Source organism: Balaenoptera borealis, assembly GCF_965194805.1.
Source record: "Balaenoptera borealis genome assembly, chromosome: 15".
Lineage (NCBI taxonomy): Eukaryota > Metazoa > Chordata > Mammalia > Artiodactyla > Balaenopteridae > Balaenoptera > Balaenoptera borealis.
The window spans coordinates 874872-902734 of record NC_138871.1 but is presented as its reverse complement, the minus strand read 5'-3'; the positions used below and the strand labels follow the sequence as shown (position 1 = coordinate 902734).

Sequence of the window (27863 nt, the reverse complement as noted above, 5' to 3'; positions counted from 1 at the left end):
ACACACAGCCGTCAGTATTGTAAAATACGGACCACGCATTGCCAGAAAGAGAACTCCGTGTTCGGAGAAGTCAACACCCTGCAGAGCATCTCTCAGCCTTGGCTGCGGGGTAGGCGAGGGGGCGTCTGGGAAGCGGGGGGCGGGGGCCCCCCAGCACATCAGAAACCACAAGTTACCCATGACGCCGCCACAGCCCACATTCACGTTATCTCGGTAGTCAGGAAAACAAATGAGACTTTTGTTTTTCTCTTATACTTTTCTTTAGAAAATTTTAAAACTAAAACTTTTTAAATGGTTCAAAGAACACCTGTGAACGTTCTCCTGGATTCACCCACTAAGATTTTACTGTACCTGCTCCCCCCTCCCTCCCTCCCTCTCTCCTCCCTCTTCCCCACACACGTGTATGTGTATGTACATCTACACACACCTCTATGTACCAGTGAACATGGACTAATTTAAAGAAGCATCAGAGTGTAAGTTGCAGTCACTGCGGCCCTTCATCCCTGCACAGTTCAGCCGGTATCTCCTAAGAAAAAGACATTCATTTTCCCTATAAACACACGGTCTAGTCCAGCCTCCCCAGCTGTCCCCATAATGTCTTCCGGAGCTTTCTTTCCAGCCCAGAATCCTGGTGTGTTTTGCGCTGCATTTGGTTACGTCTCTTTAGCCTCTTGTAATCTGGAACAGTGCCCCCAGACCATACCATGTTGTTCTCCTTTGTCGTATATTTCCATGATATTGAATCTTTTGAAAAATTCAGGCCAGGTGTCTCATAGAACATCCCACACTCTGGTTTTATCCAATGATTTCTTCATGATTAAATTCAGGTTAAACATTGTTACTAGAAAACTGCACCTGTCACGTTGTTGATATCAGACCGTGAACCCACCGGGTGGTCCTGCCATTGGTTGCTAAGCGGCAGCACTTAGTCAAGGTGGTCTCCTGCACATCATTCCATACGAAAGCGCATTTTCCATCTATAATCTGTGGGCTGAGATTGTGAATAGCCTGTTTCTCTCCCCATTTCATCCAGTGCTGGTCAGCATCCACTGGTGATTTTTTTCTAATATTCCTTCCCCATTTATTAGCTGGCATTCTTCATAGAGATCAGCTGAGACTTCTAAAAAACAGTCACAGAGCCTGACAGGAGCCTGCCTTCAAAATGAGCAAAGAACTAGCACATATAAAGGGCTGTTGGTCGTGAGTGCAGGATGAGAAACTACAGAGCAACTTAGGAAAAGGCTAGCTGGAGCAGAACTAGCTGAGTCCCACCTGCAAAGATGTGAAGCTGGGATCGCCAGCGATGTAAAACATGTCCACTAAGATGTGTAAGGATAAAGTCATAAACCACGTTAAATAAGAAACAGACAAAAGATCTATGAGTAAAAATAATGACAACAGTTGAAGCTAAGAATGAGTTAAATAACAGACTCAATACAATTTATAAAATAGAGGCAGGCTGAAAAAAATTACATCGACTGTAGCCAGAGATGCAGAGCAAGGAAAGGCTAAGAGATCTGAGGACAGAAAGAGAAGGTCGAACAGAGCCAGCTGGAGTCCCAAGGAAAGAGCAGAGAGAAAGGGAGAAAGAACTGAGCACGTTCCAAATCTATGAAACCCGTGATCCTTGAAATCAAAAAGTACAAGTTCCAAGAAAGATAAATAAAAATGAATGCAAGCTTAGATATCATCCTATAAATCTATAAACAACAAAGAAGAAATATTATTTTTAAAATTGGGGAAGAAACACATTTCACTTACAAATGAGCTATTTAAGAGAGCAAAATTTTCAATAACAAAAAAAGGTCAGAAAACAATGGGATAATTAGGCTGACAATAAAGGTCTAGGAAAATGCATACCTGGCAACACTATCTAATGGCTGTGTGGGTGCATCGATAAGTGAACGGATAAACAAAGTGTGGTATGCCCATACAATGGAAGAACACTTCATTATAAATAAATAAATAAAAATAGAATATCGATACATGCACCTACAGGGGTGAATCTCAAAATAATTATGACAAGCTGAGTCATGTGTGTGAAACGTATTCAGGTGGAGGATTATAAACAGGGCAGTAACATGACATTTATGTGAACTGCTCCTTGGGCCTTTCCCAGAATGTCATACAGTTGGAATCATTTAGTTCATAACCTTCTTTCAGATGGGCTTGTTTCCCTTGGTATAATACTCATCAAAGGTTCTCTATGTGTTTTCATGGCTTGACAGCTCATTTCTTTTGAGCACTGAGTAATAGTCCATTGTCTGGAGGGACCACAGTTTCTTCATCGATCCCCTATAAAGGCATCTTGGTTGATTCCAGGTTTGAGCACTTGTGAATGAAGTACCACGGACATCTGTGTGCAGGTTTCTGTTGTGGACGTAAGTTTAGCAACATGTGCTTCTGTGTCACCTGTGTCTCTGGTGAGGTGTATGTTCAGATCTTCTGCACATTTTTGATCATGTTGTTTGTTTTCTATTTGTTGAATTCTAGGAGTTCCCTGTACAGTTTGGATAGCAGCACTTTATCAGATATGCCTTTTGCAAATATTCTCCCCAAGTCTGTGGCTTGTCTTCTCGTTCTCTGACAATCATTATATTTTAATGCAGCATATTCGATACTGTCTATGCCTTCAGTTCACCAGATCTAGCTGGGTATATACTGAAAACTGAGCAAGATAAAAATAAAAATGTTGCCAGAAACACAAAGTAACAAAACATGCTAATGCATACTGTCATCCAAACAATAGCTTCTATTCATAAATATACTGAAGAAAAATTAGGAATCCATTTGGACTCTTAGAAAACGTTATTCATGAGTAAGTCAGGTTTTTCCATGTGAGTGTAGGCATCCCCAAGGCCACTGGAGCACAGAGTTACAGAAAGATAGCAAGCATGGAAACAGAATTACACAATATTGTTTGTTACTTTGTTCCCTGAAATCATCACTGTTTCAGCACTTTAAAATTATGAAAAAACTTCCTAATTCCTTCCTAGTGGAGATGATTGTTTGTTTTATATTTGGGGGAGCAAGGTGAGGAATCAGCTTTAAATAAAACATCCTTGTTCTTTCTAGGTTATGCAGTTGAAATTGTTAGAAGAAAGAAATGAAAACTTCCAGGCTTCGATATGTCCAAATGTCAAAATCTTGCCTCTCAAGTCTTCGTCCTCACTATTCACTATCTACTTTTATAAGTTGGGAATTTTCCATAATAACAAAGTTAATTTTTTTAAATGGGTGCTTAAATACATTGAAATTTAGCAATGTGGCTTATTCCACTGAGCAGCCATGTGGAAAACATCTAAAAAAGCTACCTTTTATCAAAATTACTTTCAGGTGAATCAAAAATTTGAATATGTAAAATAAAATAATAAAACTATTAGAAGTAAATATAGGAGAATTTATTTCTTTTTGGAGATAAGAACGCTTTTCTGAGCAACACACAAAAGCCAAATTCCAAAAAGATTCATGAACATGACTAATAAAAAAAATCTTTTTTTCTGCACAGGAAAAAAATTACCACACAAAGTCAAAATATCAACTGGGAAAAATATTTCAACACATGACAATGAGCTCATTTTTTTAAATATATAAAGACCTCTTACAAATCAGTTATAAAAGACCATTAAACCAATAGAAAAATTGACACAGAACTTATTAGAGGCAGTTCATGGAAAAGAAACACAAATGGTTTATGATATATGAAAAGATAGTCAACCTCAATCATAAAGAAATGAAAAATAAAATGTCAACATAATATGATTTTTCATTTATTAGAAGCCAGTTATTAAAATATATGTCATTAAGAAATATTTAAGTGAAAAAAATCAAGATGTAGAACAATCCATATAGTATGCCTCTACCTGTGTAAAAATAACTACGTGTCTATATACATATATCTATATATACATATATATGCATATATGCTTAAATATGCATAGAACATTCTGGAATAACATTGTACAAACTGGTTACAGTAGTTGCTTCTATGGTGGGAGCCTGGAAGTCTCAAGTGAGGAGTAAACATAACTTTCCATCCTGTGTTCTTTTATGATGTTTAAATTTCTTTCTTTTTTTAAAATAAATTTATTTATTTTATTTATTTATTTTTGGCTGTGTTGGGTCTTCGTTGCTGTGTGCGGGCTTTCTCTAGTTGCGGCGAGCGGGGGCTACTCTTCATTGCGGTGCGCAGGCTTCTCATTGTGGTGGCTTCTCTTGTTGTGGAGCACGGGCTCTAGGCGCATGGGCTTCAGTAGTTGTGGCACTTGGGCTCAGTAGTTGTGGCTCACGGGCTCTAGAGCGCAGGCTCAGTAGCTGTGGCGCATGAGCTTAGTTGCTCTGCGGCATGTGGGATCTTCCCGGACCAGGGCTCAAACCCGTGTCCCCTGCATTGGCAGGCGGATTCTTAACCACTGCGCCACCAGGGAAGCCCAATAACTCATTTAACTTTAAAGACATAAGAAAGTTGTCCAGAACTTTCTCTTTTGCCTCAGGCTGCTCTGGACACTGCTCCAGTGGCCCTTTCTCCTCCCTCCCACCCCTTCCTCAGCTCTGCCCTCAGGGACCTTCACCCCTGGACAGTTTCACTCACTGTTAGTGTGGACGGATCGCCATGTTACAGGTGGAGAGAGGCTCCTAAAAAAGGGGTTGTCACTCTCGTTTTATTAACCCCAGACCGTTCCTTTCAAACAAAAGGGACGCAGAAGCCCAAAGAAGAAGACAGGTGATCTGAACCTGCTGGTGGGACCCAAGTCGGGTGAGAGGAGGGTGGGGCTGGAGGGGGGGTGGTCACGGCGTCAGGTGAGGCTTAATTCAACCGTGTGGAGGCCTGCTGGCACAACGACCGTGGAGAGGCTTCAGTGCAGCAGCCTGGGTCTCACACAAGCCCCCTGCCGGTGTGCAGCCCCGGGTCCACGTCCTGCCCCAATCCTCCAGCTGGGGAGGGAACCCCGACTGGCCTGGCATGTGGTCATTGGTCCCTTGGCAGATAACATTGTCTCAGTTTCTTGAAGTCTTAAATTTATTATAGAAATGTAATAAAGTAAATCCAAGCACAGCATTCCTGTTTTTAAGTTTAAGAACAACCTTGGCGTATTTAGTAAGTTCGTCTCGCGTGCAAGAAACTTCAGCATGTTGGGTTATCTAACAGATGACCTTCTTGCAGCTAGAAGTCAATATGTTAGGAAGCAATTTATTATTTAGACTTGGGATTTTAGGTTGAAAGTTCAGACAATTTTACTTAGTTTATAAATGTTTAAGGGAATTTAAGAATCGCCATATTAGCTTAACTCACTAGATTTGTGAAACTTATTGAAGTAATTAGGACTTTTTTCTTGTTGTTATTGTTAGAGAACTGAGCAACTTAAAAACTAAAGTAGAACATATTAAATGAAATGCAATTTAAAGCACGCCGGGGAATTTTACTAACTAGGCTGATGCAGTCTTTCAGGTGGAGAACATTTACCCTGTTCTTCTACTCCCTGCACCCGTGCGGTTGGACGACGGGTCCAGCCTGAATTCTGAGTCGGGGCCCCTCCTCTGCAGAAGGAGGGGCAGCCTGGACCTGGAAGCCTGGCCCCCCCAGTGGACAACTGCTCATCTGATTCGACTTCAGGTTTGTGCTTGCTGAGACCCCTGTCCTCGGGGGCCCTTGCCCCGGTGCCCCGCTTGGCCGTCTGCCTCTGTCACTCAGGCTTCGGACAGGCCACCCTGATGAGCCAACCTGGGGGGTGATGCCGAAAGCACAGCTTCTCTGTGCACCGGCGCCAAATTAAGTCTCAGAGACACGGTTTTGGGTGAAGGAGAAAAGGAGAGCTTCATTACTTGGCCAGGCAAAGGGGGACACAGCGGGCTCCTGCCTCGAAAAACTATGTGTCCCCACACATAGTGATGAGGAGCTTTATGACAGTACTTCCCAAGATGGGGTTGCTGACCAGACTGGGGTGTGTGCAGGGTCTCAGGTGGTCGGTCTCCTAATCCTGATGAGCTTCTCTGGTCCCTTTAATCTCGCCTCAGGTGGTCTCTAGGCTGCCCCTCCCTTCATTAGCAGCTGTTCGAATCTGCCCTTTGGAACTCAGGGAAGGTCATGGAGGCTGGAGTCTTGAAGTCTTGCCTATAAGAAACGGGGGACAAAAAGGCCTCCATGCCCGGGAGCCCCACAGGGCCCCGCTCGGTTTCAGGGGCACCACCGCCTCGCCTACCTCCCAGCTGCGCTTCCCTCCGGGCGTTTACCTCCCCCAGATCATGTTTGTTTCTTCGTCATCTTTACACCCCGAAACGAAGCTATTTAAAATGCTCAGGCTCCCACAGTTTTTACTTCTCTTCTCCTTAAACGTAACAATGAATTCCCAATGCATCTCTCCTAACTTTCTCAGGGAATCTTAAAAAAAAAAAAAAAAAAGGAATCACTGTTCAAAGCTTTAGAAATGACACAAGCACCCCTTTCTTTTAAGCACCTGTGAAATAGGTCCACATAGAAAGATGTCCTCTGAGGAAATGAAAGATCTCTCCCTGGAGGAGAAATACCTGCAACCAGAAACCAGAGAAGTGAATGGAATCCTCCTGACCCAGATAATAAGAGACAACTGGGAGAAATCTGGAATTTCCAAGCCAAGCCTAATGACCTGCTCATTGTAACCCATGCAAAGGCAGGTAGTTTGGAGAAAGTGGTGGTGGGGAAGCCAGCTTCAGCAGAGCCGGGATACCTGGAGGGGCCCCCGATTTTAAAATCACAGGTTTTCACCACGGCCAGACCCTAGAACAATGAAAACCAGACTCACTTATGAGTTCCAACCCCCCAGGGGCCAAGAGCCTCCTTTTTATTTTGGTCCCTGATAGAGAAAGAGATGGGCAGACTCCCACGTGATCAAAGGACTGGATCAATTACAAAACTACTTGAAAGCACAGAGTCTGAGAAACAGCGCAGAGGTTCCTTCCGGGAAGCCTTGCCGCTCCCCGCGCTCCTCCCCTGGGCTCTCCCGGAAGCGGAGACAGAGCTGGAACTGAGTGGAAAAGTCCACTCAGCATCGGGTCCAAACCTGCACGAGGACTGTGGGAACGGGGTGGGGGGGAACACGTACCAGAATCCTATGAAATGGAGAGGAGCTTGTGGGGAAGTCAGGGTGGGAAGAGGCAGAGAAGCCAGGCTCGTGCAGGGTGGAGGAGTAGAGACCCCAGAGCCCAGAGGGCTGGATGGAAAGTCGGATGGAAGGTCTGAGGACGCTCCGAGTTACGTGCTCATTACTCCAAGCAGTGGGAGCGAGGGAGGTAACCAGTAACCAGTCTGGGGAAGTCTCTCGGTGGCCACGGGACTTCACAAGAGAAACCCTGGATGTTCAGAACCAGGAAGATTCCAGAAGAGCCCCTTCTCCGCAGTTCCTGATCACGCTGGCGTGTATTCTGTCCTCTCTGGCTCAGGACGCCCTCCTTAGCCTCTCTCTGCTCCCATCACACAGCACTGCCGCCCAGGCTTGGGCAGTAAACCAGGGTAGGGACCTCCTGCTTACTCCTGCCGGAAGCTTTCAGTTTCTCAAGAATCACCTTCTGTCTGGCTTGCACTTCTCCTGCTCAGATCTGAACTTAAATTGGTACTGCACCTCATCAGAAAGTTGTTCTCAGTTCACCTTGGAAATTATGCAGTCAACCCCCAGACCCTCCCAGCACTCTCTCTGCAGCCTCGTTGCCCCCTTCCCCCAGTACCTCTCAAACCCGCCGTGAGCCCTGCTTACGCTTCCCAACATGGGAGGTACGTCGGCCTCATCCTGGCTCCCAAGGTTTTCCTCCCTGGGATGCTCTGGCTTCTTAATGCAGGTGGACACTCTCGTCCTGCTCTGACCCTTCCCTGCCAAGAGACCACCTCGGCTGAGCCCACCTACCCCTTCCACAGGGAGCTGCCCCTCCTCCTCTGAACTCCCATGGCCCTTTGCACATCCCTTATGGCTCTTACTGGAGACCGTTCACCTTTCAGTTATCTGTGTATTGTCTTACCTATCAGTGAGCACCAGGCTTGGCTAAGAGTCAGAGGCACCAAATGCCTTTGGTGTGAAGAGGAAAATGGACATGTGGTGGGCAGGGAGCACAGTCTAGCTCTTTGCCCACCCATGTGTCTATTTACACCCCTCTTCTGTATCAGTTAGGATTCAGTTTGGCTATATGCGTCAGAAAACTCAAAATAAAAAGTAGTCTGGAGGTTAAAAGTCCAGGTGAAATGAAATGGTGGCTGCACTGATCCTCAGAAACCCTGGGTCCTTCAAACTTTCCGCTCCACCATCTTCAGGCTTAGCTTTTGGTTTTATAGTCCAGTGTGACTGCTGGAGCTCCAGCCATCACATGCACATTCCAAACAGCAGCAAGGAGGTAGGAAGGGAGGAACAAGGTCATGTTCCTTCCCTTCAAAGACAGCTTCCCAAAATGTAATGACATGGCCACCTTTAGCATCAAGAAAGACTGAAAACTGCAACCTGTGAGCCTTGAGCTATATGTCCAGCTAAAAACTGAGGCTCTGTTACCTTGAGAAAGAAGAGAAGAATAGGTATGAACCAGGCAAGAAGCAGTCTCTGTCATATCTTATCTCCTCCAAAACGACTGGAAGCTTGTTGGGGCAGGAACAGCGTCTACTTCATCTTTGTGTTTCCGTACCTTCCTTTGAGTCAATATTCTTTCACTCAAGCTACATTTATTCGGTACAAAACCCTATGTGAGGTATGAGGTATGCGGGACAAAGGAGCAAAAGGACAGCCCCCGCTTCAGTAGAGCTCACGGTCTCACAAGAAGGCAGGTGTGTGTGAAGACCCGGACAGTGAGGACAGGGGACAGGCGCTCAGAGCAGAGGCCCGTCTTCCCTGAGTGTCCCTCAGAGGAGGTGATAAGCGAGCTGATTCCGCTCAACACAAGCAAATGTGAATTTTACTGAATATGTGCATAATCAAGGAAATCGAGTGAAGCTGTACAGTGAGTGGGTGGGACTGAGGAGAACTAACCCTTCCAGGCGCGACCTGGACCCAGGAGATTGTGGGCGTGATCCAGAACGGCAGGGACGTGCAGAAGAGCCAGCGGGCCAGGACCTTCGACCGGCGTCCTTTCATGGGGGGGCCCTCCCTCCGCCGCTCAACTCAGGCACGCGCCCGTGGGGACCCGCGGGCTGTAACCTGTGCTGGACTAGTGTGCAGGTGAAGGAGAGTTATCTCCACGGTCGGCCTTCTAGAAAATACTTCCAAAGGGAGCGGGGAAGGAGTTTGAGGACGGTTCAGGTCAACACACTCCCTTCGGCTGGGAAAAAAGACCCCTCAACCCGTCTCCTAAAATACATGATTGGGTGGCTTCAGACAGCGCATTCCTCCAGAGCAGGCACGAACGTCCAGCGCAGTGGAGGTGGGGTGAGGCCTGCTGGCCTCCAGCGAGCGGGAACTTCATTCCCTGTCACTGTGCTACCATCTCCTGGAGGAATGTCTTCTGCTGTATTTTATCTACAACCGGTCTGCCAGAGAATCAAGCTAAACTATATATGGTACCATTATTATCAACAAAGGACGTGCTTCACACCAGAGATACTAAGAAACAATGGCAGGCAGGTAGGCAGCACCCTTGAAGAGTTTGCAACCAATTAGGAATAAAGGACATGTTTTTACAGAGTAAATAGTAGCAAAGTGTAGCTTTGCAATAGGACACAAACCAGTGGTGAAAAGGCACAGACTTTGGAATCAAACAGCCCAGCTGCAGTTCTGGTTTGGATTCTTATCTGGGTGACCTTGAGCAAGTTATTAAACCTCTCAAAACCTAATCTTGCTTCACTTGTAAACTACTACCTGTTGAAAACCCATGATTGACTGGGCCAATTCTTCTAGCACCACTGGTTGAAAAACTTGTCTTTTCTCCCATCGAATTCCCATGGCCCCTTCACCAAAATCGAATAACCATACACGTATACCCATACTGGGTTTTCTTTTCTGTTCTTTTCCACTGTGTGTCCCTCTTTATGCCAACACCACACTTGTTGACAACGACCGCAGCTTTATGTGGTCTGACCGGTGACAGTGGGCCAGCCCCAGCCCGGGATGTACTTCACAGAGACATGACGTCAGGAGGCAGTTGACGGGCTTCAGCATCACTCGGCACCACTTAAGGTAGAAGAAGCTGAGCTCCGGGTCAGAACCCACGCCCGTGGGGCCGTGGCCGAGGCCCTCCTACCGGGGCCAGCGGCATCTGACACCCAGGCACCCGTGGAGCAGGGGCCCACCTGGCTGGCTCTGTCTCAGCACCGCTCCTGGGACGGGGTGGCCCCGGGGGGTCTGCTAGCAAGCCTGCAACCCGGGCTGTCAACTGGAAGAGCCAAAGGAGAGCGTGTGCGCCGGGCAGGCTGGGGGCCTCCTCTGGGGAGAGCAGTCTGATTCTGACCGAGGCCAAGTGTCCTTGCTCTGGAGCAGGGGGTCATCACCTCTTGTTTAAGGTGGGGCGGACACCTGACCTGAGTCACCAACAGTGACCCCTTGATTCCGGGGATCCTTTGTGACTGACGTCCACCAGGTGGAGGCCTCGTTTCCTCTCCCTGGGGTCCACAGTCCCGCCAGGGGATCCTGGAGCTGTAATTTCAATCTCCTGCAACGTGTTTGGTGCATTTGATTGAATTAATGAGGTTTCATAACCTGAATCGTGAGGCAGAGCCAGGGGCCTCAGCGTTTCGGCTGGTGCTGGGCCATCGTGTGGGCCGAGAAACCTGTGTAATCACGAGGGACCCAAGGGGTCCCCTTGGGTTCTCTGCTGCACGAGGGTCGCTCTGCACAGCCTTCCCTCGCTCAAGGCGCCAGCACACGGAGGACAGCCAGGCGGTCGGAAACCCTGACTGGTGGCGTGACATTCCCCTGGCGAGGATGTCAGAGGGGCGGGGTCTCTGCAAGTGCTAACAGGGAGGCTTGGAGAAGCCTGGCGGTTGGTGTGAGGGCTGGAGAGCTGAGGGCTGGGAATTCCGCAGTACTGGGGCCAGGGGTTAAATTTCTGTCCGTGTGGGACCATCTGTTGTTTAAAATGCTTGAGGAGCGTTTCTTTGAGTGGCCTGTCATTTGGGTCCCCTCTATGAGCCCACCGCCAGGGGCTGGGAGGTTGCGTGGAAACCCCACATGACTCCGTGCTCTGGACCCATGACCGCACACCTTAGAGGTGAAATGAGTACCTTGATCTGACTTTGTGGGGTCTGGTGGGCCAAAAGGGAGGAGCATCGACCTGTTTAAGAAGGAGGTGACGTGACGGGAAGCAGAGTTTCTGCAGGAGATCGTAGAGGTGCCCGTAATGGTGGCTGTGAACCGTGGCACCAGCAGAGGCTGGCAGCGGTCCCATAAATCAATCTGCCATAGGGAAGAGTATCCAGAGTTTTGGGGGGAACAATGGGGGCAGTGATCTGCCATCACCTTGGCTGTGTGCCCCATCAGTGGGCGCTGTCCGCCCCACCCTGCTAGGGGCGTGGCATCGCTGGAGGAAGAGTGGTCCAGGGCTGTCTGGGACCCTGGGAGGGGCTCACGGGGGCCTCGGAACAGGCTTGTGGTTTGGATAGGGAGTCTGCAGTGTCGTCACGATGTGTCTCTGGTGTCTGTTGGCCGAGACATGGCGGCCTCGGAACAGGCTTGTGGTTTGGATAGGAGTCCGCAGCGTCCTCACGACGTGTCCCTGGTGTTTGTTGGCCGAGACATGGGCGGCCTCGGAACAGGCTTGTGGTTTGGATAGGAGTCCGCAGCGGCCTCACGACGTGTCCCTGGTGTTTGCTGGCGTGTGCCGAGACACGGGCGGCCACAATGGACGTGTCTGAGGTCTCCCGGTGGAGGCCCCCCAGGGAGGCTCTCCCTGAACCATGAAGTTATCCTTTTGCCACTGTCCAGACGACTGCCAACCCATCGGCTACTGCCCAGAGTCAGGAAAAATGCGTGCCCTTGGGGGTCTCATTTGTATGGCCTGTTGTATAGCCAAGGGCACTGCCCCCAATTCTGCCAGTCGGGCCGATCTGCTCGACCAGGGGTGCACCAGCAGGGTGACTCGGCCCAGCTGTCCAGCGGGCGGTCACTGGTGAAGAACACAAGGGGCTCCCCGAACTGCTCGAGGGGTCGGCCCTGGGGGGAGCCACCAGCTGCACCTCGATGTCGGTGGGCAAGGGGCTGAGCTCGGGGAAACCTCATCCCCCTGTAATCCGCAAAGCCCCTGACAACCTTGAGGTGCCGTTTCCGCTTTAACAGTGAGGCCTCGGCGGCTGTGCCGCGCCTCTGCGGGTTGAATCCCTGGCCCCAGCAGGATGGGGGCTTGCGTGCGGAACCGTGTGGGCTATGAACACCTCTGTCTCTAAAAGGGCCCAGCAGGCTGCCAGAGTTTGGCATTGTGGGGAGGCGCTTTTGGTCCAGAACCCACGGTCAGCCGGGTGGGCTGTACTCAGTCCAGAGACCCCTGGACTCAGGCACAGTCAGGCGGCCGGTGCTTCTGAGCCCAGAGGGACGAAGGGCCGGGCCCTCAGCTGGATGCTCCCCAGTGGGAAGAAGCCGATTTGCATGGAACTGCACAAACAGGCTTTAGTGGGATGGACAAGCGTGTTGTGTGTTGTCTCCCAAAGGTGAAGAGACCTAGCGTGTGCTGTGCCACAGTGGCAGGGGGCCCGCTGGCGGGGGTGGAGGGATCTCACGGCCCCCAGCGGACCACACCCAGCCCAGAAACTCCACAGAAGTGCCGTCCTTGAATCTCAGCGGGGAGCGGCCCACCCTCTCTGCTGCAGAGCGTGTATCACTGGGTGTAGGTCTTCCTAAGGGCATCCTCAGAGGCCTCTGGAGCAGAGCGGAGCGGAAGCCCGTCTATATGACGCCAGGGGCGGCAGTGGGCTGGCTTGGTGAGTTCAGATCTCATCTGCACAGGTTGTGTGTGGTGGTGGAGACCTTCAGGTAACCCACGGTGAAGGGAACTGGGTGCCCTCGAGAGTGAGAGCAAATAGGGGCTGCACGGCTTCTGTGATTGGGACCGAGCGTGTAAAACGTTAGGTGGCCGGATCTGGGGCATCGTAGCAGGCGCCTGAGCCTCTGGGTGTCATCTGCCTGCTCCATAGTACGGGGACCGGGAGCCTTCAGGGCAGGAACCTCTGCACTTAAGTACTGAGAGTCGACTGTGCATCTCCACTTGGCGGCGGCCAGGTTCAGCGCTGGCGCCATTGGGCTATTGCGGGGTGACACGGTGGCCTAACGACCCGGAGGCAAGCGCGTCTCTAATGACGGGATGAACGGCCGCTGTCCCTGCTTCAGCCAGTGCCGTGGCGCATTTACTGTCCACACTGGAGAAGGCAGCTGGAGGCCCGCGTTTGGCAGCTCCCACGAGAAAGGCCAGGAATTGGGGTTATTTCACCAGGCGTGTCTCTGGGCGAGGGCACCTCCACCTGTAACAGGAAAAGAGGAGGCGCGGGAGCCACCTCCACTGGGGGCTGTTCCAGCTTGGCCGAGTCAGTTACCTCAGTGTGAGCCCCCCAAGGAGCAAAGCTGAGGCACAGTAGGATGTGAAGGGGGTTTATTTAGGGAAAACCCATGAGGAGGGAGGTGGAGCGAGACAAAGGAGGGTGGGGCGCCCCAGGACCACGTTCAGTGTCTGGAAATCGGTCCACCTCATGGACAAGCTTCCGGGAACAGTCATGCCTCTGCCTTCCATTTTTAAGTTTTTTGACTTATTTTGACACTTCCAAATTCAGATCCTATAAATGCAGAGTGCACTGAATGTACTAGTGTTTCTTATTGATGTCGGCTTCATCAGTGAGTCTGGAAATCAATGAAATACAGAATATACACCAAGTATCAACTTAGAGATTTGCAGTGAAAGGTGTAGCCATCCAGCAGAGTCAAATGCTTGTCTCAGCTGGACCGTACATCTCCCCTGTGGGCAGGCTACTTTGGAGACCCAGCTGTAGACCCTTCCACATTCTGGGCTGAGCCTTTTCCAGGGAAACCACATGGTCAAGGCTGTTTAGCCAAGACACTCTCTCCTGGGTGCAGGGCTCAGAAATGCAGTGCAAGTGGCTGCTTTTGAGTTTCTCTGCTCTGGTTTCCATGGCGCTCCATCACTTCATCTTGTCCTTCTCCCATCTCCAAACAAGATGCCGTCAAATTGAACAGGTTTCCATATATCAACTGCTATCCCATCCCTGATTTGCTGCCCTGAGATTACACCGAGGTCACTGCAGCTTTGAAAACTTCTTGGTTTATTCCCACAGACCGATACCTTAATTTTGCTGCTCAAGAACCAACATGACTTCCTAATTATAGTGCAGATGCAAGGTCAGAAGACGCATTAACACTTGGTTTGTCATCAGATTAACAGCTTCTTTTTGTGAAACTGGGCCTTCTAAAAAATTTACAAATCTTGCAGGCAGCACCGCCTTTATCTGCTGAGAGCTGTCGATCATCTGAGAGTAGGAGGTGATGTGACGGAGCTTAGTCCGAGCTTTTCCTATTACGATAGAGCAGTGAGCTAAGTAGTGCCCAAAGACATCCACACCCCAGCCACCAAAACCCCTGCAAATGCACCTCACATGGTAGAGTGGGCTTTTCAGGTGTGATTCAGTAGAGGATCTCAAGATGGGAGATTATTTGGGTTCCCTGGGTGGCCCTCAGCATCAACACAAGGGTTCTGATGAGAGGGAGGCACGAAGGTCAAAGGAGGAAGGAGGAGAGGAGACACCTGCCACAGAGACTGGAGTGATTCCAGGGCGGAGTCCGGGCTGAGGAGCACAGGTGGCCTCAGGTTCCAGGAACCACAGGGAAGTACATCCTCCCTCGAGCCACCAGCAAGAGCTGGTCCTGCGACCAGCTGGAATTCGGCCCAGGGAGACCTGGCCTCCAGACCGTAGGAGGGTCAACCTCTTGTCGTGCTAAACCTCTACACTTGTGGTAATTTGCACAGCAGCAATAAGAGGCTCACACAGATGGATCCGCAGACTCAGAAGATGTAAGTGTGTGGCCTTCGCTCTCACCCGGACATCTGACTCCAGACCAGAGGCCTTTTCAACAGGCTCCCCATCCAGCCCGGGCTTCCCCTGTTCCAGCTACTCAGGCTTTGGTTTGCAAAAAAAAAAAAAAAAGCAACAACCAACATAAGCATTGAGATACATGTTTCCTTAATCATAAGACCTTGCTGCTGTGCATCCTTTTTGGCTTCCTGAGCACGTTCGTAAACACTGGAGAGAAGTCCAGCAGGAGGAAAGGGGCAGAGAGCAGAGTCACGGCCGGGCTGGGCTCACGGGAGGAGCTGTGGGGGAAACGAAGCTGAGGCCGCAGGACCGGAGCTAATTCGCTCAGAGGAAAACACCACCTGGGTGACCGGCCTGGACTCATGCACGGTTCTAACGAGTACGTGCAACACGGGGAACAGGCACCCTGCCGAGGGTGCACACAGCCTGGGGAGCCGGTGGGCGGAAGTGGAGGCGTGCAGCAGGCCAGCAGCCGGACCACGGCTCTGCCACTCCCGGGAGGGGACAGGTCACCGGCAGCTCAAAAGGCGGACTTAGTGCCGTCCTGTGATCTTATCACGGATAACAGTCATCTGTGAGGCTGCGGTTCCTGGTGTGCGGATAAGGCAGAGGGTCCCCGCCCTGCAACCTGGTTACAGCCCCCGCTCAGTGAAAGCCAGGGGACCCCCCTCTCACACCCTGAGAAATGCCCCGTGGCCTCTCTGACCTCCAGGAGCATCAGAGCGAGGGTGGCTGCAGCACTTGTCACGCAAACCAGGACACTCTGAGAGAGAAGGGCAGGTTGTCACTGACTACGCTACGACCACAGCTGTAAACTGGAACCGCGCCGGGCAAACTGGAAGGAACAGTCACAGAAAATGCAAGTCTAGTCACTCAGACGGGATGGTCTAAGATTCTTCTAATCACACAGTAACTTTTCTGTCTTGTTTTCTCAGTGTCTCGATCCCCTTCCTGGCTGACTTCAGATCATCCATGTGGCCAGAAATGCCAAGGACTCTCTGGTGTCCTATTACCATTTCTCAAGAATGACTAGGATGGTGCCGGACCCTGGTCCCTGGGGGGAATATGCTGAGACATTCAAAGGGGAAAGGTGAGTAAGAGGAAATTGTGGCTCACGCCTCCCTGTTCCCTCAGCCGCGGACATCGGAGAGGCAGGGCTTTCGCTGACCAACTGTGTTGCTCAAGGTTCTGGGAGGATGCAGGTGGCACTCAGACAGGGTCACTGGCGAGGGTTTAGCTACGACACTATGTAGAAAGCTGTGGGCAGTGTACCGAACCCGACTGGCAATGGTACGGGACTCTGGGGTGTGGCAGATGGGGAGGGGAGGGTCCCTAGCAGGTGGGTTGGTAGGAGACAGTCAGCTACAGGGAGCCTGCAGGGAAATAAACACCATCGTCACCCTCCTGCCCCCCAGGTGGGACCCTGAGGACGGAGGAGCCCAGGGACACCGACCCCAGGGTCAACCCCGCAGCAGAAGGAGACGGAGGGTGGCTTTGGGGGCCGGCAGAGGACACCATGCACGTCGCTTCCTCCCATTCACCATCACAGTGGGGAAAGGGGCCCAAACATCCGGTCACTGTGATTCTTCAGAATGAATTCAAGGCTTCTTTTCACAATCAGCCTGTTAGGGAACAATATTTATCACAAAACGCTGGTCTGGGTACCATGCAGCGATGCAAGAGGAATACAGACCCTGCACCCCTGCCCTTGGGACAGTCTCTCACGGGGGAGCAAGTTCAAGGGTGGAAACATAAACCAGGGAATCCAGGGTACTTTTTATCATCTCTCTAAATATTAAAAATCCCTGTCTCTGCAAATAAGAATTCTGGTTATCTTTACTAAACGTCCTCTTTCATTTGAGACACCCATGCTCGCTTTATGAGCTTCAGGTTGATACGACGCCCCATCTCTCTCCTTCCCCTCAGTGCTGTGGGGCTCCTGGTACGAGCACGTGAAGGGATGGTGGGACACCAAGGACCGGCACCGCATCCTCTACCTCTTCTACGGGGACATGAGGGAGGTGAGGGGCGTGCGGCCACCGTCACTTCCCAGCAGGTCCTCAAGGGCCCCCTCTCTCCCTGACACCCTTTCCAACTCAGCTTTACCCTCAAACGCTGCAACTACTTCTTAAAAAATCTTGTAACTTTCCTTCCATTCACAATTTCCAGAAGATCCTTCCGCTCAGGAAATATCACATGCCTTTATAACCTGATTGATCCTGGCACTTACGAACCATGTTTCTTCACCCACAAAACATGCGTCAGCTCTGTTTGTGTCTCGGGAAATTATGGTGACGATTTATGAGGTCACACTGTAAAGCGCCCGGCTTCCTCACCCAAGACCCACATCTCACACTGAAGTGCAGTCCACACAGCCGCCGGCAGGACTGGTCCCACGTGGGGACACAGGGCTGCTCTCTGCATTCACTGTTATTCAGGCATCGCACAGTCACTCTCGTGACCCAGGAATCAGTGCCCTAGAATTACAAAGCTACCTCCTGGGCCGGCGCTGAGAGGTCCTCTGGAATCTAGTCAGACGCCACAGGTCCTCCTTCGGCACCTCTGTGATCAGAAAGAAGCGGGCCACAGGACTCTCGTTTCTGGGTCAGCGTGAGATCCCTCGTTCACCCTCTTACTGACCTTCCGTTAAGCTCTCGGTGGACCCGGTGCCGTCTCTACAGTCACTTTCCCTCCTCTGCGCCTCTGTGATCTCCCCCAAGGGATGGAGCCGCGCCTTCCCACGGAAGCCCGTGCCCTCCCTGCATGCCCGCGGGCAGCACGCTTCCTGGGCGGGCGTCGCAGGGCCGTGTTCATGTTTCTCTCCCCCCTTGCACGGTGGTCAGCCTCCTCGGGGCTGGGACGGCCCTCACCTTCATGTCCTGCGGCCCCGGGACCGTCCGGCGTTGTCCACAGCCATCCCTGGAGGAAGACACCTTGACTAAATTTGAGCTGATCCTTTAACTCATCCCTCCCCAAACACAGTCTGTCCAAACAGAATGTCATCCCCTAATGGAAAACTCCCAATTATTTGTTTTGTGTGACTGTTCTACGTACAGGATCCAAAGCGGGAAATTCTGAAGATGCTGAAGTTCCTGGAGAAAGACGTATCAGAGGAAGTTCTGAATAAAATCATCTATGACTCCTCCTTCGATGTAATGAAGCAAAACCCGATGGCCAGCTACAGCACCCTGCCCACCAGCATCATGGACCCACGCGTCTCCGCCTTCATGAGGAGAGGTGCGTGAGGCCCACACTCTCAGAGGCCAGGCGGGACTCTGGCCCATTTCCCGGTTTCTGGGTGACGTTTCGTGCTCCTGTGCCTGTTCTGTGGGTGACGCTGCCGGGAGGAGCAGACTCCCTTCCCCGCCCTGTGCCGGCCCCGAGCGGGCGGGCTCACCCACCATCCCCCACCATGCCGGACTCACTGAGGCTTCGCCTCGTCGCCGGGATGCCGGGGGCCTGGAAGAACTACTTCAGGTGCCTCAGGAGGAGGACCTGGGCAGGACTACGAGAGGAAGACGGCCGGGAGCACGCTGACCTTCCGCACAGCGTCTGAGCACTGGGGAGCCTGGCAGAGCCCCTCACTAGACGTTAGACGCTTGGGCCTCATGACCAGGACACTGAAAACAATGACTCCCTTCCACCCTCCTGAGCTTCGCACACTGTCTGCAGATCCCATGCCACGTGATACACAAAATGCGATCACACCCTGGGTAGAAAGAAGTTTAAAATTAAATCACACGGTCGTTCACAGAGGCCCGGCCACATGCGATGCTGGAGCAAAATAACCACACGACTTAACCCCCTAACTAGTGCACAGCGCCTGGCCTCCCAGGGTCAATGCTCGTGAAAAGAGAGAAAAGAGTCAGATCAGACCCTTGACACAAGAGGCATGTAAGACGCAAAGAGATGAGGACGGCGCCCCGGGGAGAATGTGAGAGGCACCAGGTCTTATCCCCCTGCGTCCAGAATGAGGGAGACTCGGGGCCGCGAGGCTCAGATGGTGGAACAGGGGATGGGGTCTGACGGAGACGGGGATGGTCTGAAGTCCAGAGACCAAAGTGCGAGGAGCACGGGGTAAAAGCAAGCCTGAAAGCCAGGGAGATTTCATATTCTGGGTAGACCTCTTCGAGAGAGAGGAAAAAAGCCTCAAATTAGCCCAAGAGAAATGAATTAGAGGAAAACACCCAGCACCATGTGCACATAAAGGACAAGGTGACCGTCGGGTCTCTGGGAGGAATCAATCCCACATTATGCTTCGTAAACAGACGCTCTAAGCAGGATTGTCAGGACAGCCAATTTGTTTAGCTGCACATGTAATGTTCTGATTCTTTGTTGTTGTTAAAACCTGCCTGAGAAAGTGCCCAGCCTCATTCACACAATTCGTGCAAAGGTCAGTGCTTTACTTTAAAAGAAAGTCAGGAAGGTTCCTTCTGTGGGATTGGCGCTTTCCTATGCCACCAGATCGTCTGGTACTGAAAATCACCTCCTCCTCCCAGGATCTACGTACGCTCTGTTTGCAGTCCTTGGTCGTTTACCTTCTAAGGCAAGCGTGCAAATCATTAACCACAGGACAGATAATCCCGTGTGGTGTTTGTGCCGACCACTGAGCTGCACCGAGGAAAGGGAGGGGGCGCTGAGCCTGTGAGATTAAACAGCAAATACATTTCCATCGCTGAACACCCACACCTAATGTCTGCAGTTCACCTCTGGGAGCTCCTAAAAATTCAGACAGCGAGCACATAACAGCTCCCGTCCTGCGCACAGTGTGGCCTGGGCATAGGCAAAGCTTGTCTTTCTTCTTTTATAAATTGTAAAATTCTTCTTGATTTCATTGTAAAAGTAAATTCCACTCATATTCTCAATAAATCTCAGGCACAGAAAATATGGATTTCTCTCTTACAAAGCTCTGCTCTGTCCTTTTAAAAAATACTTGCAGTACTGTGAGGAAGAATTAATGGATTAATTCTTTATTTTTTAATTAATTAATTTATTTATTTTTGGCTGCGTTGGTTTTCACTGCTGTGTGCAGGCTTTTCTCTAATTGCGGCGAGCAGAGGCTACTTTTCGTTGTGGTGTGAGGGCTTCTCACTGCAGTGGCTTCTCTTGTTGCAGAGCACAGGCTCTAGGCGTGCAGGCTCAGTAGTTGTGGCTCGCGGGCTCTAGAGCGCAGGCTCAGTCGTTGTGGCGCACGGGCTTAGTTGCTCCGCAGCATGTGGAATCCTCCTGGACCAGGAATAGAACCCGTGTCCCCTGCATTGGCAGGTGGATTCTTAACCACTGCGCCACCAGGGAAGTCCCAGTGGATTAATTCTTAAACCTTTCTAGGCGTCTTCTCTCCCTCTCTCTCTTTTCACTCCGTGGAGTTAGAGCTTTACTGGAGGAATCTGGTGACCAGCTTTCTCCTCCTAAGAGGTTTACTTTTAGTTGGAAAACCCACCATCTCTTCCTCATCATCCTCATCCTCCCTTCTCTCTCCCTCCGTGGGTTGTTGATCTAGGGTCACAGGGGTTGGAAAACCATGGCCCGTGGGCCAAACCCAGTGTCTGGTATGGCTGGAAGATGAGAAGCCTGTTGTATTTTCAAAAGGTTGTTACAGAGACAACAGCACGGATGTGACCCACAGAGCCTGAAACCTCCACCATCTGGTCTCGTACAGAAGGGGGTTGCTGAGCCCTGGTCCAGGAGAAGCCCAGCCAGGTCCATCCTGTGGGCAGAGCCCCCGAGGCCCCATCAACCCAGCAAGGCCTGTGCTCCCCGTTACCCCACTCCTGTTCCGGACGGGGGACAGAAAACTAGCACAACCCCTCCCAGTACCCTCCGCTGTCCAGGTCCCAGGGAGATGGAAGTTGGTGGAACGTTGGGTCACCCCCAGCTTCCAGCCCAGCCAGAAGCTGCCACCAGCCTCAGGCTGCTCTTGGGAGACGTGGGGCCCCATTTGGGGTTGGTTCCCAGAGGCAGACCCTGAGCTGAGGACCACGTGCTCCCAAGAGAGACTCATGGTTCGGGGGGGGGGGGGAAAGGGGGAGCAGGCTGGAGGGGCAGGAAGGGGTGGGGACTTAGCCCAGCTCAGCCCCGCCTGATCCTCAGGGGCTCTGGGGAGGGCCCATCCTCGAGGCATCGGTCCTCCCTGGGGGGAGAGGTCAGCTCCCAGGCTCTCGTGCCCTCAGAGCATTGGGCAAAGCCGCCCAGCACCCAGGGCACCCTGCCTCTGAAGGAAGCCGCCCAGGCCCGTCAGAAGGAAGCACAGAGCTGGGACGCAGCAGCCTGGGGGCATCTGGGCAGAGCACCTGCAGGTCCCCGCGTTTCCAGAGCGCCAGTGGGGAATAGCCCCCTTCTGAGTCCCATGTGGAAAGCTCCCTACCAGGAACCTCGAGCTCTGTGTGCCTGAGAGCCTCATCCTGGAGTGGGAAGCTGGGTGGTCGGGAGGGTAGCGGGTGGGATGGGGCAGCAGCCGATGCTCATTGGGTGGATTTGCCAGCCCGGCACGGTGGGCTCTGCCCCGACTCCTGGCCCCTTACCCCACTCCATCCTGCTGCCGGACACGTGGCCTCTCAGGTGGGAGCACCCAGCACCTGCTCCCTGCAGGGCAGAGGGGAGGGGGCCCAGCCGGTGGGGCCCCGGGAGAGCACGTCCCCTACTCAGGGCACGAGTCCTGCTGTGCTCAGGGGAGCAGAGACTCAGGGTCAGGTCTGAACCGAGGGACTGAGACAGGGCAGCCAGAGAAGATGGAGCAGTCGGCCTGGGGAGGGCCCCGTGTGATCAGGCAGAAGCTCGCAGGCTTGGAGGACAGCCGGGGTGGGAGGATGGGAAGGGAGCAAACAGGAGGGTCTGGGGCAACACCTGAACCCCAGGGTACGAGACGGCGAAACTCCCAACAGAGCAGCTTCACTCAAACTAAAGGACGAAATATTGCTTTATTTTCTGAATGTATTAAATAGATCCTAGTTTCTGAAAGAAAGCTGAAAATATGAAAACACTTATACTTTTCCACCTGACATTGAATTTTATGAAACCTTTCACTGCGATAGAGGGACAGATGGGGGAGGGGATGTGTCACTGCTTTCCAGCGTATCGGGTCGCGTGGGTGTATCTTAACGCCTCCACACCACGAGAATTCACAATGAGGTTTGCCTGGCCCGTCAACCCCCAGCAGGATGTTTTGATTTTCAAAGATTTTCCTTAACAAACAGCCTTGGGGCGCTCAGGCTGGTGTGCAGTTACCTCCACGTTGATCTAAAACAGAAAAAAAATACTTCGAAATCGTGAAGCAATCTGAACACAAAGCTTCGCACTGGAAGCCTGTAGATTTACGATGAAAGCCCTTGGATGTCAGCGTTGTTTCTGGAAATTGTTGTAAGTGTCGGCCATCAGCAGGGCTGGGAGTCTCGGGTGCCCAGGATCTGACTCTGCTTCTCCTGCAAACCGTGAGAGGGTACAGCTCTGCTGACTAGTCCAAGGGCGTTTTGCGGGCTTTTTTCCCCCACTGGTGAATTCCACCAAACGTTTATTCTTTTTTAACTTTTTATTTTATATTAGAGTATAGTTGATTAATACATTTCTTATTGAGAGACTGGGCTTCATTATCAGAAGGAGATTGAAGACCACAGGCTGCCAACCTGTCTCAGCTTCTTCCAAGCTGGAGCCTGTGGACCTGGAATTCAACAGGAACATACACTCCCCTCTCTCCAAAACTCCGGATGGCGCCTCTGCGTGATCTGCTCCCACACCCAACCTTCTCCAGGACTGTTGTGTTTGCAGCTTCTGGGGAGGTGTTCTCACATGTGGTACCTCCAGCCCCTCAGTCTTGGAGATGGTAGAGCCGGAGTCCGACCCCTCCTGGTCCCCACCCCATCCTCACACACCATCTACTGCCCCTGATTTCCACCTGCTGTTCATGAAGGCACAACTTTCCTGGGCATTCTTCTCCTTGATTTCCCACAACTCAAATACTCTGATGTTATGAGGTAAAGCTAATACTTAAATAAAATGATGGAAAGCCAATACATGGTATGTTAGATGAAAAGTGGATACAAGAGGGAAGGAAATAGAGATATTTGTGTATAAATACACACTTATAACAAAGCAAGAAGGAAACTGTCATGATGATTACAACCCTTGTCTCTGCAACTGGTCACGGCGGGTTTCTATAACCACCTTCTCCCCCTACCCGTTCCGTCTCCCCTTCGCCCTCAGCAAGCAGCTCGGCTGCCGTGCTTCTGACCTGGTGGTGACTGAGGCCTCCATTCCTGAAGGGTCTGGGCCATCAGCCATCCTGCCTGGGTGGGGTTCTTGTCGGTTCCCGCTGACCTTGAGCACAGGGCATGGTGACACCGAGACGCCCCACGGGGGTCTCCGTGATCCAGACTCGCTGGTCCTCACCTCCCGTGTGGATGCAGACACAGTCCAAATCCCCCTGGAGGTCAGGACAGGACCTCCCTTCTCTGCCTCTTGATTCTGAGGCGCAAGGAGCCCGGCGTGGCCGGTAAGTCTTAACTTCCAGTTCAATGGAGGCATTTGTGAGTCGTCTGGAGAAACCGTCCCTCCCTTCGGACTAACCCCTCTGGTAGTTCTGGCAGCAGCACTGCACACAGAGAAGGCAGATCGCACCAGTCCGTGTCTCTTCCACTGCGGACAAAACGCTGCCCCTTCCGTGGTGGACATGGTCCAGTGTACTCAGCCTGGTGTCCAGGGACACTGGGAGCAACCAGCCAATCACAGGGTACCCATCAGGCTGACAAAGATGTTAGGACGTGCTGTACACATGGTCACTCAGATCTTTGCTTCCTACAAGTGTTCATTAGACATACACAATGGTGATATTTTGCACATCTCTACTGGTTTATTGACAGTACATGCCATGGTCTAAAGTGCTCTCTTCACTACTGGAAATAGAATCACTAGTGTCTTTACATCTAATCAGATTAGAGAACCAATTCCAGAAACCCCCAAAGCTAATTCAGAAAATTCATCCTCAAGACTCTGTTCCTCTAGAACCACTCTTGGCACCAAAATCTGTATTAGTCAGGTTCTCCAGAGAAATAGAACCTATGTATATACAGAAGAACTGGCTCACTCTGTTACAGAGGCTAACAAGCCCAAAAGCTGCATAGCTGATGTCCTGGTTTGAAGCTCTCAGGCAGGAGAATTTTTCTTACTTGGGGCGTGTCAGTCTTTTGTTCCAGTCAGGCCTTCAACTGATTGGATGAGGTCCACCCTGATGACAGAGGGCAATCTGCTTCACTCTGATTACCAGCTCAAATGTTAGTCTCACCCAGGAACGCCTCACAGGAACACCTAGAATATCATTTGGCCAAATGTCTGGGCGCCCCACAGCCCAGTTAACATGAAACCAACCATCACAAGCATGCAGGCTTCCACACTGAGGTCATGTGTTCTTACCAGCTCACCTCTAGCTTCCCCACGTAGTCACAAGCTGGGTCCAGGAAAGTCCACCTCTGCTGGTCCTCTAGTTTCTGCTTCAGTGGCACATACCCCTCACCTGGGCTCTTATGGAAACTTGCAGTTCCCTCCCAGCCTCTACTCGGGTTTCCCCAACCCACCCTACAGCCGACTTCATACTAGTCTTAGAAGGCAGCGTCAAGTATGTCATCCTCCTGTGCACACGCTTCAGCGGTCATCTGCTGACCATCAAACTCACCCCTCTCCTTGGCCTCCAAAGTTTATCTCCATTTCTCTTTCCCGCATGCTCTACACCAGTGCTCTCAGGATCCCTACATACTCTTAAAAATTATTGAGGACCCCCCACTAGATCTTGTCTGTGTGGGTTATGTCTATCAATGTTTTCAATATTAGAAACTAAAGCTGAGAAATTTTTAAAACACAGGAACACACACACTCATTCCATCCTCCCATTGGTCATCAAAATACTGACATCATCACACACAATACAGCTCTGGACCCACCTACACTCCTGAGAGAGGGAGTGTGAAACAGGCAAACACCGTCTTATTACCATGGAAACAGTGTTGATGTTGCAGAACCCCTGAAAGAGGGATCACCAGGGATTCCCAGAGCACTTGGGAAATTGCTGCTCAAGTTAATATCAAACAGGACTGGTCTCCGGGCCCCAAACAGACTCACACCATCCCACCTCCTTGTCTTTATGAATCTGAGTCCTCTCTGCCCTGCCCTCCATCCCATGTCAGAGACTCTGCATTCTTTTCTGAAAGAGGAACTTAAATGTCATCCCTTTTGTGCACTTTTTCATGCTGGCCACCACCACTTGCATGTGCGTGTGTGTGTGTGTGTGTGTGTGTATGTCTGTGTGTCTGTGTCTCTGTGGTGTGGTGCTCCAAGGACAAAGGTGCTTCAAGGACAAAGGACGACCCTGTCTGAAAAAGTTTCAGCCTTTCACCATCTACCGGACTCTTAATCGCCCTCCCTGCCATGTTGCCGTGGTTACGAATTTCCTGAGTCCACCTGGGTGATGGGACCTGTCCCAAATAAGGAAAAGCATCTGCCCTGTCGCACTTTCACGCTGTAGAAGGAAGGTATATGTGCCTCGACCAATCAGTAAATGAAATTCTCATCTCGGACCATTCCTTTGTTTTCTGGCTATAAAAACTGATCAATAGCACATGTTTGGGCTCGACTCTCCCAGACTACTAGGAAGTCAGTCTGGCAGTGACCCTTCCCTCTAATAAATTCTATCTTCTTTACATTCTGCCTTGTGTCTGGAAATTCTTTTCCAACCTGCATTCAGACCACGACATGTGTGTGTCTGTGTGTCTGTCTGTGCATTTCCTTCCTCAGAATCTTCTAAGTATTTATTTTATTGACAACTCCTTTCTGGTATTTGTGTCCTTCCATGATTGCCGTTCACGTTCACGTATTTACCTTGTTCCTTTGTCTTACACACCTGTTGTTTTCTCCATCCCAACGCTAATCTCCCCTCCTGCTATCCCACCCTGATTTTGCTTCGGGGAACGGCCCCTCCCCAAATGCATACAATTGCACCCTTCTCTGGCCAAAGGGTAAACACATGTCCCAAACTAGGCCAGTCAGATACTCTGCCTGGAATTTTAATTACAGCAGAAACTGACTTTATTCGGTGCTCACTTACCTTGAGAGAAGTGCCCTGAGGAGAGGCTGTCTTCCAGGTATGGCTCCTGGAGCTACTCCACTGCCTGTCCTCGCGCTTCTTCTTTCTTTCAGTTTTGTGACCTGTCCGGTATCCTATAAATAAAGCATTTTTGTGTCTCACTTGTGTCCGTTCTTGTTGCTTGCAACCAAGTAGCTCTAATAAGACACCCCCCGCCTCAGTATGTGTGTATAAACCCACACACGAGAGCAGGGCAAGTACAATCCTCCTCATCCTGTAAACCACCCCCCAACATCACACACACACACACACACACACACACACACACACACACTCACTACACAGAATAACCACACAAAGAATAAGTCGATATTACCTCCTATTCCAAAAGCAACGTTCCTTAAAAGGATTTATTATCATCACAATCAATTTAGTCTTAATGACATCATTCTCTGCGTGGGATGACATTTGAAGGTAACTGGGAACCCAAAACCGGAGGACAGGGCAGGATCTGATTCCTCCAATCATCAGAGTGGGTACTGGCAGTGGGGACCCAGAACTGATCAAAGTCCCAGCCCCAGGCAGCTCCCACCCCAGGGAAGAGATAACACCTACTCCGCAATGGCGTTGAAGCTCTGTCTGCCTGAGAGTCAGCGGGAAAGTCCGGGAAGACTCTCCCGCCTCCTTAAAGTATAATACAAGACGGCGGGTCGTTTGGAAATGAAGATACTGATGACAAACTGAAATCATAATGAGCGACCCCAGATCAGGCAGACAAACATGGAGCCGGGCGGCCTGGTCTCAGACACGTCCCTGCAGCAATGAGAACTTGAACTTTCTGAGACCTGCAACAACCCCAAGGCCACCAGCCTTTCCTAAAACACCTGCAGGCTGCCCACTTTGGTCTCAAGGCCGGTCCCCTGGTAACTGGGCAACAACGTCAGACCCCAACCAAGCCTGCTCAACCAGCTCCCTTAGTTCCAGCCAATCAGATCCTAACTACTGACAAACAGCGCAGGGAACTAATTGTGGCCTCAGCTGGGTTTGCCTGTATAAGCTTCTCCCACTTCATCGTCCGTCAGAACACAATTCAGGTGCTTCTCAGCTCTGCGTCTCCCGGCTACAGTCCTAACAAACCCCAAATAAACGCCTCTGTGTTTCCATCAGGTCTCTGTTTCTGAAATTTGGGTAAACAACACTAAAAGCACTCAGGAAATGTAGGTCACCTGTGGGCACAAGCACTTCCTGGGCCCACACCCCGCCAGATTTCCAACCAAAGAATACCGTGGTGTACCTATGCCTGGTACTACGGAAGACTGGTTTATAACAAAGAAGAAGGGGGAGGAGGGGAAGGAGGGAAGGAAGGGAGGGAGGGAGGGAGGAAGGAAGGGAGGGAAGGAGGGAGAGAGGGAGGGAGGAAGGGAGGGAGGGAGGGAGGGAGGAAAGGAGGGAAGGAGGGAAGGAGGGAAGAGGAAAGCAAAGAAAAGAAAAACTTATACCCCCTCAAGACCAATGTAAGTTGTTCTGGGCCCTTCGATCCACCCATGGAGGGAGTCAGAACCAGGCTCAGCCCAGGCACACAGAGATGGAGATGCACTCTCAGGTCACCTTGGGAACCGTTGCCAGGCATGGATGGTACTTCCCTTCATGCTGAGTCATGGGTGTGCTGTGCTCATGGGGTGCTGTGAAGGTCTGGGTGGGAAGCGGTTTAAGCAAGAAAGGAGACTCCTGCCAGCAGGAACAGCATCTGGGGCAGCTGGGGGCGGGAGAGGCGTCTCAGGGTGGTTCTCTGTCAACTCGCTTCCGTGCTGACACTGAGCACCAGGG

General features: G+C 51.2%; 1 long non-coding RNA gene and 1 pseudogene across 8 annotated transcripts in view; one reads left to right on the top strand and one right to left on the bottom strand.

Annotated features, from left to right (window-relative positions):
- LOC309612075 overlaps nt 1–27863 on the bottom strand; it is a 69665-nt gene that overhangs the window by 22750 nt on the left and 19052 nt on the right. For all 7 annotated transcript variants that reach the window (XR_014234918.1, XR_014234919.1, XR_014234920.1 and 4 more), the window contains exon 2: nt 26058–26170. This is a non-coding gene — a long non-coding RNA (uncharacterized lncRNA). The remainder of the gene's footprint in view (nt 1–26057; nt 26171–27863) is intronic.
- LOC309612270 (sulfotransferase 1C1-like) lies at nt 345–19982 on the top strand (annotated as a pseudogene). Its single transcript has 6 exons — nt 345–6651; nt 8987–9148; nt 12028–12194; nt 15937–16061; nt 16898–16992; nt 18028–19982. The product of its transcript is annotated as a sulfotransferase 1C1-like (transcript).